The sequence below is a fragment of the Chinchilla lanigera genome, unplaced genomic scaffold (assembly GCF_000276665.1).
Source record: "Chinchilla lanigera isolate Chin_1 unplaced genomic scaffold, ChiLan1.0 scaffold00013, whole genome shotgun sequence".
Taxonomy (NCBI): Eukaryota; Metazoa; Chordata; class Mammalia; order Rodentia; family Chinchillidae; genus Chinchilla; species Chinchilla lanigera.
The window spans coordinates 29,074,141-29,083,850 of NW_004955414.1; the positions used below are offsets into that span (position 1 = coordinate 29,074,141).

The 9,710-nt window shown below is 43.4% G+C and overlaps 1 long non-coding RNA gene across 1 annotated transcript in view; it reads left to right on the plus strand.

Annotated features, from left to right (window-relative positions):
* Positions 1-7,774, plus strand: part of LOC102022278 — a 70,964-nt gene extending 63,190 nt beyond the window's left edge. The window contains exon 2 of the long non-coding RNA XR_260210.2: positions 7,354-7,774. This is a non-coding gene — a long non-coding RNA (uncharacterized LOC102022278). The remainder of the gene's footprint in view (positions 1-7,353) is intronic.
* The last annotated feature ends 1,936 nt before the right edge of the window (positions 7,775-9,710 follow it).

The following is a 9,710-nucleotide window of genomic DNA, read 5'->3' on the forward strand; positions in this document are numbered from 1 at the left end:
ATGTGACGTATTACATTTATTGATTTGCATATGTTGAACCATCTCTGCATCTCTGGGATGAGTCTTACTTGGTCAGAGTATATAATTTTCTTGACAATTTGCTGCATTGTGTTCACCAGTGTCTTATTAAGGATTTTTACATCTATGTTCCGTAAGGAGATTTGCCTGTAGTTCTCTTGTTTGATTGGACCCTTCTTTGTTTGTTTGTTTGTTTTTTTTTTTTTTTTTTTTTTTTTTTTTTTTTTTTTTTTTTTTTTTTTTTGGTTTTTCTCCGGTACCGGGAACCGAACTCACGATGTTGCACTTGCCAGGCAGGTGCTCCCCCTTCTTTGGTTTTGATAAAGGGGTAATGCTTGCTTCCTGGAATAAGTTTGGGAGTATTGCTTCCCTTTTAATTTCACTAAAAAGTTTGAAGAGGGCTGGGGATTTAGCTCAGTGGCAAAAGCACCTGCCTGGCAAGCGCAAGGTCGTTAGTTCGGTTCCCGGTACCGGAGAAAAACCAAAAAAAAAAAAGTTTGAAGAGCAATGGTATTAAATCTCTAAATTTCTTACAGAATTTAGCAATGAATCTGTCAAGACCTGGGCTTTTCTTTGTTGGTAGTTTTGCGTCAGTTTTCTGAGATGATCACTCTTCATAGCATTGAAAATAACAAATTTGAAGTTAAGAATTTGTGGCACATTCTAGATAAAAATTTTAGGTAAGAAGACAATGCGTTATTTTGAGAGAGAAAAGAAGAGTAATAGAAGAGGTCAGAGAAGATGTGATCAAAGCCAATAGAGAAGAGACTGGGGGAAAAAAGAGGTAATTAGTAGTAAAGGCTGCAGAGAAGCAAGAAGAAGCACCCCTTTATTACTGGGAATAAAGTTGTTCATAGGGTTTCTGTGTCTCTCTCCTGGGCACAGAGAAAATGGTGCTTCTTCCGTTTCTTTGATGCCACACATGGCCATGTCGTGGCCACTCATCTTTAGTGAATGAAGCATGTGCAGAAGTGAGATGTGTCCCTGTGCAGTCACAAACTTTAAGAGCTGGTGCCCCTTTCTCCCTATCACAGTGACTTATGACATTGTAGATATGGAGGCTTTATGAGCCAGATTTTTGAGTGAGAATGATTTAGGATAGAGCGCGCTTATCTCCCAGCCAATATGGGATAGATCCATTAGCATTAGCTTAATTTTAACCATTAAGAACTAAGGTCTCTTTTTAGTATCACAAGGAGTCAGAGTAGATAGTGAGGAAGTGTAAGAAGCAAGTGTTGATTTTCTTTCAAGGTTGCTTAGGGGCTACTAGAACCTAGTTCTGCCAATTAGTTAAGTAAATGGTCTTTAGAGGAATCTAGGAATAATTCTAAAAGTTTAAAATAAACTGGAAAATTAACTGCATAAATAAGGACAAAACTCATACATACAGTGTAGAATTCTTTGTGTATAGATTAATATCCAGCAGGTTTTATGGATCTCAGTGTACACTAAAGATGTAAGAATATTACACAATAAATTCTATGTTTACTTCTAGGGAAAAAATGTGTTTCTCTTGATAAAATACTTTTCTTTGTGTTATTTTATGAGGATTCTGTCAACATCTCTACAAGCCTTTATTCTCTGCTCTTCTCACTGTCTTGACTGCTAGGGGGTTCAGGGCTGTGTTGAAATGAAAGCTGATTCTTTTCTGGGATGGTGTGGTGCAGGTTTCTTTTCCTCAGATCTGTCTTATGGAGAAGCGGGCTGAGCAGGTCTGTGATGGTGGACGGGGACGTTAGCTAGCCAAGAGGGTTGAGGGCAGCAGCAAAGGCTCTTCCACTAGTAGTGGCTGAGACAGACTAGGATATTTTATCACTGGAAAAGATTTGTCAGAAATAGCATGGGACCAAAAAAGTAGATGAGAAGTATGTGTGTGTTTGTGTATTTATACTTATCTTACAAGAAACTGCCCTAAAATCAGCAGTCACATAACTAGCAAAATACCACAATACCTTGAAGATCACTCATGGTGAACCACCTAAAAGTAGAAAACAAACAGATAAGCACCTGGTTCCCAGTGAGGTAAGTCCAAATTGTGTATTACACAGGACCAGTTTCTGAAATTGTGGACCATGCGCTTTTTGAAAACATGTTTTTATGAGTGCCTATTCCTTTTACAAAATGTTGGTTTTCAGTGGAGACTACATGCATTTAGTGGACATGAAATTGATTTATAGCATCTTAACCAAAGTTTTTGAAAACAGAACAAAGCAATAAAAAACATCACCATGCATTCAGGAGCCCATGGTGAGCCTGGGTTTACTCTATGAAGACAGGGGAAGATCCACAGCATCAAGAGCCCAAACTCGTGGATCTCACAAGTCAGGCAAGATTGCTGAGGAAGGAACGCCTTAGGAAGCCAAAGCTGGTGGGGTGCATGGATTGTAAGTGCGACGGCGCTGCCCAAGTGTGCAGACAGCAAGGATTCATTTAAATGAGTGTGCAGCCTTGCAACAGCTGAACATAGTTTGTTAGAGTCAATAAATGTTTAAATTGGTATCCAATGTCAGGAGCAATTTGTATTAAATCTCTCTTCTTGATCTTGGATCAATTTCCTCCTGCATAATAAGTTGGAGGGATAATCTGAGGGAGAAACCCAAGGTCAACACCAAAGGAATAGTGCTGAGCGGAAGGGCCTGAGGTGAGACTAAAATGACGTGAATTTGAAGAGAACAGTGAGTTCGAAACCCGGAGAATCAGAACTCTGTCAGAACTGGAACTGGGGGGCAGTGACCCTGCATGGCGGAAGGGCATTGCAGACCGTTTTAGGTGGCTCTGCTCAGTGTGAATGAAAACCTGAGAAATTAAAGTTCTCATAAAGGACCAAATACTTTGCCCTTTGGCCTTTGGGCTGTATTGATTTTAGGATGATGTTATGGTTTAGATCTAGAATGGCCCCAAAGGCTTATGGGCTCAGAGGTTGGGGTTTGAGAAAGGGATTGTATTACCAGGGCACTATACTCATCAGTGGATTGATTCACTGAGGAATTCAGAGCTGAGTGTGCTCTTAGGAGTTAGAGCCTGCCCAGAAGAGATAGATCACCGGGGTGTGTGTGTGTGTGTGTGTGTGTGTGTGTGTGTGTGTGTGTGTGACCCGGAAGGGTATATGTCCCTCCTCAGTTCCCCACCCCCATCATGGCTCCTCTGTCTGCTTCCTGCCTTCCCTGTCCAGAGCAGCTGTCCTCCCCTAGGGCCTTCCACCATGCCCTTTCTGCCTCGGAGCCTGCTGACCATGGGCTGAACCTATGAGTCAAAATAAGCCTGTCCTCCTTAAAGCTGGGAGTATTGGGGATGAGTAAGACAGATAATGATGCCTTTGGGTTTTTCATCACAAGCCACTTCCAATCCTTTTCCTAAACCAGTGATCTGCAAATGACAAATAAGTAAATGGAGACTGGTAACATTGTCATTCATTTTAGTTTTTGTGATATCCTCTTATTTATATTACTCTGTGGGAAATATCTAGGCTCCAGTTGCTTTTCCTATACATGGGAGTTGCAAAGAGCACCCAACAGGCCAAAAGCACTTGTTAGAGGTGGGATGCATGGCTACTTGAGACCACCACAATAGTTTCTCATGTTGTTATCTTCTTATGTTTTAGAATTCTTTTGCAGGCATGATTATCTGACCTCTGAAGGCTCTTCTAGCCATAGAAACAGAATTATAACAGTATAGAGATTTTTTCCCCTTTTATTTGCAACAGTGGTTGTGCCTGGCATGCTGCAAATATCATATCATCATTCACACTAAAATTATGATTCTGGGTGTGTACAATGTCACTGTGGTTACATTGCCAGTATAGAAGAATTCTGTTCAGGTTATCGTCAGTGATAGAGAGCAAAGCTTGTGGTTGTTTGAACATTTATCTCTTTCTCTTTGTTTTCAGCAAGATTATAAGAAGGAAAATATCTGCATTAGGATAACAGCATATTTTATTTAACGTAACACTGTTTGATAAACAGGAACACATTTAATGCAAAATGCAACATAAAGCAAAATTTTAAAAAAAAGATTTCATTTTTCAGAGCAGTTTTAGGTTCATACAAGGACTGAATGGAAGGGGCTGGGGATTTAGCTTAGTGGCACAGTGCCTGCCTGGCAAGCGCAAGGTTATGAGTTTGGTTCCCGGTACCGGAAAAAAAAAAAAAAAAAAAAATGTACAAAGACTGAATGGAAGAGTATGTTTTAAAAACACAAATCTTTACAAAAATTATTAACTTTGTCATGATGTTAATTGCCTTTGCTCAAACTTTAATCACACTCTTTCTTGGTTTTTAAAAAAATTGTATTTATTTACTGCTTACAGAGACAGTTGATCTCTAACACTTTGCCCTGTAACACTTCCCCGGTCTCTAGCAACCTGGCCCCCACTTCTGAGTCCACTTCATATCACAATCAGTGGTCTTAGATGTACTTAGCTTTCATCAATTCTAAAACTCTGGGTTTTTCCCACTATACCACCTTGCTAATTTCATAAGGGACCCAGGATCTCAATTGCCTAATGAACATTTAAAAACTCCAGAAAAAAATCAAAACAAAATCAAATTTTAAAACTCCAGCAGACTTCCCCCATCATCTCAAGGGTTGCTTTTCCATTTTTAGGAAAATTCAAATATCTATTTTGATAAAAAAGATACAATACCTAGCAAATTAAGAACCTGTATGCTTTTCCTGTGCATCCATGCCCCTGCCCCCTCCTCCTACAGAGAAAGGAATAAATTTTTGCTTTAAGGGAGATTAAGCCTATATTGGCAGGTAGCAGAAGTAAACTTGAAGGATTCTATGGTTTACATGTGTGCTGGGATTCTAATCACCCCCTCCTAGGTTGGTTTAAAAAATTAAACACTCCGTGCGTCCTGTGTACAACCAGATGTACATGAGTCCTCATTGCCTTGAACAGTTCCAGAGCCTTAGTAATTTGAGTTTATCTCCAAAATTACTGAACTGCATGGCAAGAAATTAAAGTAAAAATTATGTTCATCCATCACCTTTTATGAGCCATGAAAAACTACATGAAAAATAAATCTTTGCAAGCAAGACAGTTTCTGTTCTAAGTGGTTCTTCTCACTTCAGATACATTAATATTCAAAACCATAACCTGTCGTGTGCTTAGCTTCGCGTGAGGAGAACAAATCAATCCCCTCCTTCTGTTTACCGTGTTGATTAACACTGCTCTTGTCTGTGCCTGGGGTACACGGAGGTATTGCTGCTTCTCCCTTAAAGGAGCAGGTTCTCTGGAAACCAAAACAGGGAGAGGGGGTTGGCGCTCATTAGAAGCCTGCTGTGGGCCACCCTTGATCCTCCCAACAAGTCCAAGGATGTTTTCTTGTCTCCACTTTCTGGTGGAGGAAAAGAAAGCTCAGAGAGCCTGTGAAACAGTGGCAGGCTGACACAGCTGGGAGGTGTGAGGAGGTCTGAACCCAGCCCAGTGTGACTCCACACGTTTCTTGGATTCCTCCTGGACACCCTCAGAAAGCGATCAAAGTTAGTGTGAACAAGGATGCCTCCAGCATCCAGAGCTCTTCCAGTACCTACAGCGCCGGGCATGGAGAATTCCGCTTAGCCCTCACTCCCAACGACAGTGTCTTCCCTCTGCTCACGGCTTGCCTAGAAGTCACGGAGTGCTGTTCCCTCTCCGTGTGTGACTGTCTGAGTGGTGAGTGGGAAGCTGCCATGACTCACTCATGCCGTGTGCCCCCACGCAGCCCTCGGCATGGGATGGCGTTCTCCCACCTCAGCTGCCTCTGAAGGAACTCATGCCTGCTGCACCGCAGGCCTGTGCCCTAGGTATCTGGCAGCAGGTCCCCCTCCTCAAGCTGCAAGTCATTATCAAAGCCAGTCAGTGTCTCTGGAGCTGGCTCCCTCTAGCCTTTGCAGATAGTCAGGAGGCAGGCTCCTTGGTTGGAGAGCGGAGAAAAGGGCGCTGTGGTCTTGCCGGCTCTTTCCTGCTCTCTGCTTGGGCTGCTGGCAGTGGTTCGTGCTTATGGGAACAAACCAGGGAGCAGCTGCGCCCCATGGTGTCCCGAGTCCTGGGCTAATGCGGCAGCCCCAATTGGCACTGTATCTTCCAAGGCAGAGAAGAATCTGGAAACTTTTCCATGGTGAAGGTGCCCTCTTTGTGAGTAACAGAGATTGCAGCTGGGTCCTTGGCCCACCCCAGAGACCAGGACGCCTGGGCACCCACGGGCCTAGCAGTGCAGCGGGTCCCCACCGTGTGAGACCCGGTAAAGCTCACCTAGAGAGAAGAATACTGCAAATGGTACCGCATCTCTGCTCACAGCCCAGCACCCTCTCCTGAGGGAGCCACAGGCCTCACTCTCGGGTCTCCTAACATCTCCGTGTCCTGAGTCCCTGTATATCCACCCAGTCACCTTGCCAAGCAGTGCTGTCTATCAGCAGGGAAGCCTTGCTGGAGAAAAATCCCACTGCTAGGCCAAAGAGGGCAGTGACAGGCACATTCCAGCTCCAGCGGGGCTCTCAACACAGCCTGGCCATACACAGAGTCATTGCCAGGAGAGTCCCCATCATGCCCCTTGGACACTGCTCTGCAGCCCTTTCCCTGTCCTGGGATTAGGGCTCACCAGCCCCGCACCACAATTCTTGCAGAAGGCGTCTCAGCTAATGATTCCGAGTTCCTCCGGGGTAGGGACCATGCTTTTGTTCACATCTGTGGCAATAATGTGTCAAATAAATGATTGAAATGAGAAAACAGAATAAAGCTGCTTAACCTGAATCCCCCAATTTCAGTCCTCTCTCCCATGAATCTTAATCAAGGGGAAGGGAGGGAAACTAATTTAAATTGAGCACTTTACTATTTTTAAGCCCTATGATCAGCACTTTCTCATATATTATCTCATGCAACCCTCCCCCAAGTCTGTGAGGTAGGTAATGTTATTTCCTTTTCACACAAGCAGAAAAGTTGAGTGGTCCAGACTCATGTAACTCCGCAGCTCATGCACTTTTCCACGCATTTGTTATCTGTCTCTCCACCTGCTTTTCCCTATTCATCTCTTGTAGTTCTTTAATAACCAAGGCCGTTTACTCCAGCTAGCATTAGAGTACAGCATTTAAGTTGGCTTCTGTAGGTAGTAAAGGGGAGAGGTCCCCCAACTTTAAAACTCACCAATAATACTTAGCAAAGGGGGGAGGAGAGGGCTGAGCCCATGTACCAGATTGAATATCTGATTTTGATTGCAAGTGACAAATACCAACTTAAAATAGAAAGGGGAATATTGTTGCAGCAAGTACTTAGGAAATCCTGGGCACATTTGTTCCTTGTTTGAGAATAGAGCTCGTACAGTGTCATCAGCATGTCATTTTCCTCTCTCTATCCAGGTTTTGTTCCACACCGTGCTGACTTTATCATAAGGCAAGAGGCCAAGGTAGCCTCCTACCCAATGGCGCAGCAGCTCATCTACATGGAGGGGGGCAGTCATGTGTGTCACCTAGAGTGAGAATCAAATGAAACAGAACCTGCCAAGAGCTTCCTGGTGCCTCATCAAGTTGTCAGTGGATATGTCTTCTTATCAACTTTGCTATTGTTATTACTTTTATTGTTTAGAAACAGATCCTGGGAGAAGTCGATTAGTATAACCATGATTGAGAGTTGAAGACGTGGTTCTGCAGAATTGGTGAAAATTAACATTGCAGTAGATGAAAACAGTAAGATCAATAACTTCAGGACTACTGAAATGCCTACTCTAGAGCAATAACTAAACTACTATTGTTTGATGCAAATTAAACATTGTATGCATAACTTTTAGAAACAGTGTCCCGTATTTAAGGTATTCCCAAGAGGATTGGGAAAGAAGGTATTCTCAGGAAAGATGTTGATGCTAACTCAAGACTATTATAGGAAATTTAGAAAAACTGTACCATGGACATTTTCCTTTAGCAGCTAGCATCCCCGGAGCGACAACTGATTCAGAATCTCCGAGAGTAGATCTCAGAAGCCCACACTTGTTACACATTCCTCCATCTGGTTCTCAGGCACACTGAAGTTTGAGAATTCCCACACTAGGCCTTGGCTCCCTGTGGCTGAAAATTCCTCACTGCAGTATCTGCAGCCTCCAGCACGAGGCTGTGCCCAGTAGGTCCTACCTGAATGTGTGTTCATCCGTCTATCTTTCTGTTTTTGATGCTTAAGTGTTGTTGTTCCCCAAAAGTATTTCTCCAGAACGAGACGTACAAAACTTGTTCTCGTCACTGAGGCCCATGTTTACACTAGTTTTTCACCCTGGTGGTAATGATTAGGGCTGCAAATGCTTTGAAAATTAACAAATTTCACACGGAAAGGAGCAAATTAAGTCCGTGCAGGCCAGAAGCTTAGATTAGATGGAAACGGCACTATAAAAACAATCACCTGCTCTGCTAAGGAAGGGACACTCGCTCCTCTCAAATGAATGCCATCTGGTCAGCCACCGTGAGACAAAGCCCCTCCCCAGGAACGCCAAGCACCCGAATGAGGACAAGTAATCTAATTCTCCATGACACTTCCATCTCCATTTTAATATGGAAAATCTCGATGAAATGGATTCTGCAGGAACAGATTTTCATTACTGAAAAGCCATGTCAGAATAAATTAGCATGAAGAAGGAGCAGGAAAACACTGGATTGGGTTATTCAGAACAATTTGATTATTCACCTGTTGGTAAAGTTGTTTCATGTGCATTTACTAGGCGTCAGAGACACCAAGTATTATTCTTTCTGTTAGAGAAATGGGTGACTTCTCTGTCCTGCTCAAATTTCTGCATTGTTAATTTGAACACTGCCCTTGCTATTTCTTTATCATTTGGTTATCTTGGGTCAATAATGATAGCAGCAGAACAGTGGCTGGAAGGGGGACCTGCCAGGTGTAGGTTCAGCTCAGGTGTTGTTTATTATTGGAAATCACACCTGAGACTTTACCTAGCAAAACTCTACCTGGATAACATTGTCAAAGGAGAGGAAGGGACAAAGCACATACATATGGCAGGTTTGGAGGTTGCAGGGTAAGATCTGAGCAGCTCTTTTTGTGGGTAAACTAGGGATGGCTCCAGGGGCCTGAGACGGGACAAGGGCTGCAACTGAGGTTGTGCCTTATAGGCAAGCAGGGGCTCCTAAAGCCTTTGCCCTCAGGAAGCTTGGACCAAAGTTGCCTTCCCTTTCTCCTCCCTCCCTGCCAATTTCTATTCCTCCTGAAAGCTGCCTTGTCAGATCCAGACTCATCCCCTCTTTCCTAAATGCTTACTGTGTTCCAGGCTCTGTGCTAACCTCCTTTCTGATCATTATCCATGTGAAAGTGAGTGTCATAAAATATACACTCAAAATGGGAAAAGCACTGGCGTCATGGCACAGGCCTGCAATCCCAGCTTTCTGGGAGGCTGAAGCAGGAGGATCACAAGTTTGAGCTCAGCCTGGAGAATTTAAGGACTTAGTGAGACCCTGTATCAAGACAAAAAAAAGAAATTAAAAAGATGGCTGGAATGTAGCTATCTGACTCAGTGCAAAAACTCCCTGGAGGAAAGAAGGAGAGAAGGAGGAGGGAGGGAGAGGAGGGAAGGAAGGCGCAAGAGAGAGAGAGAGAGAAAAGGAAGAAATATGGTCAAGTGTCTCCTCTTTGCTGCCTGTTTTTTGGTCTATATTGCTGGACTAAGACCCTCAAGGGTAAAAGATTTGATTTGTTCATCAGGCAACTATCTCAGTAGTTGGCA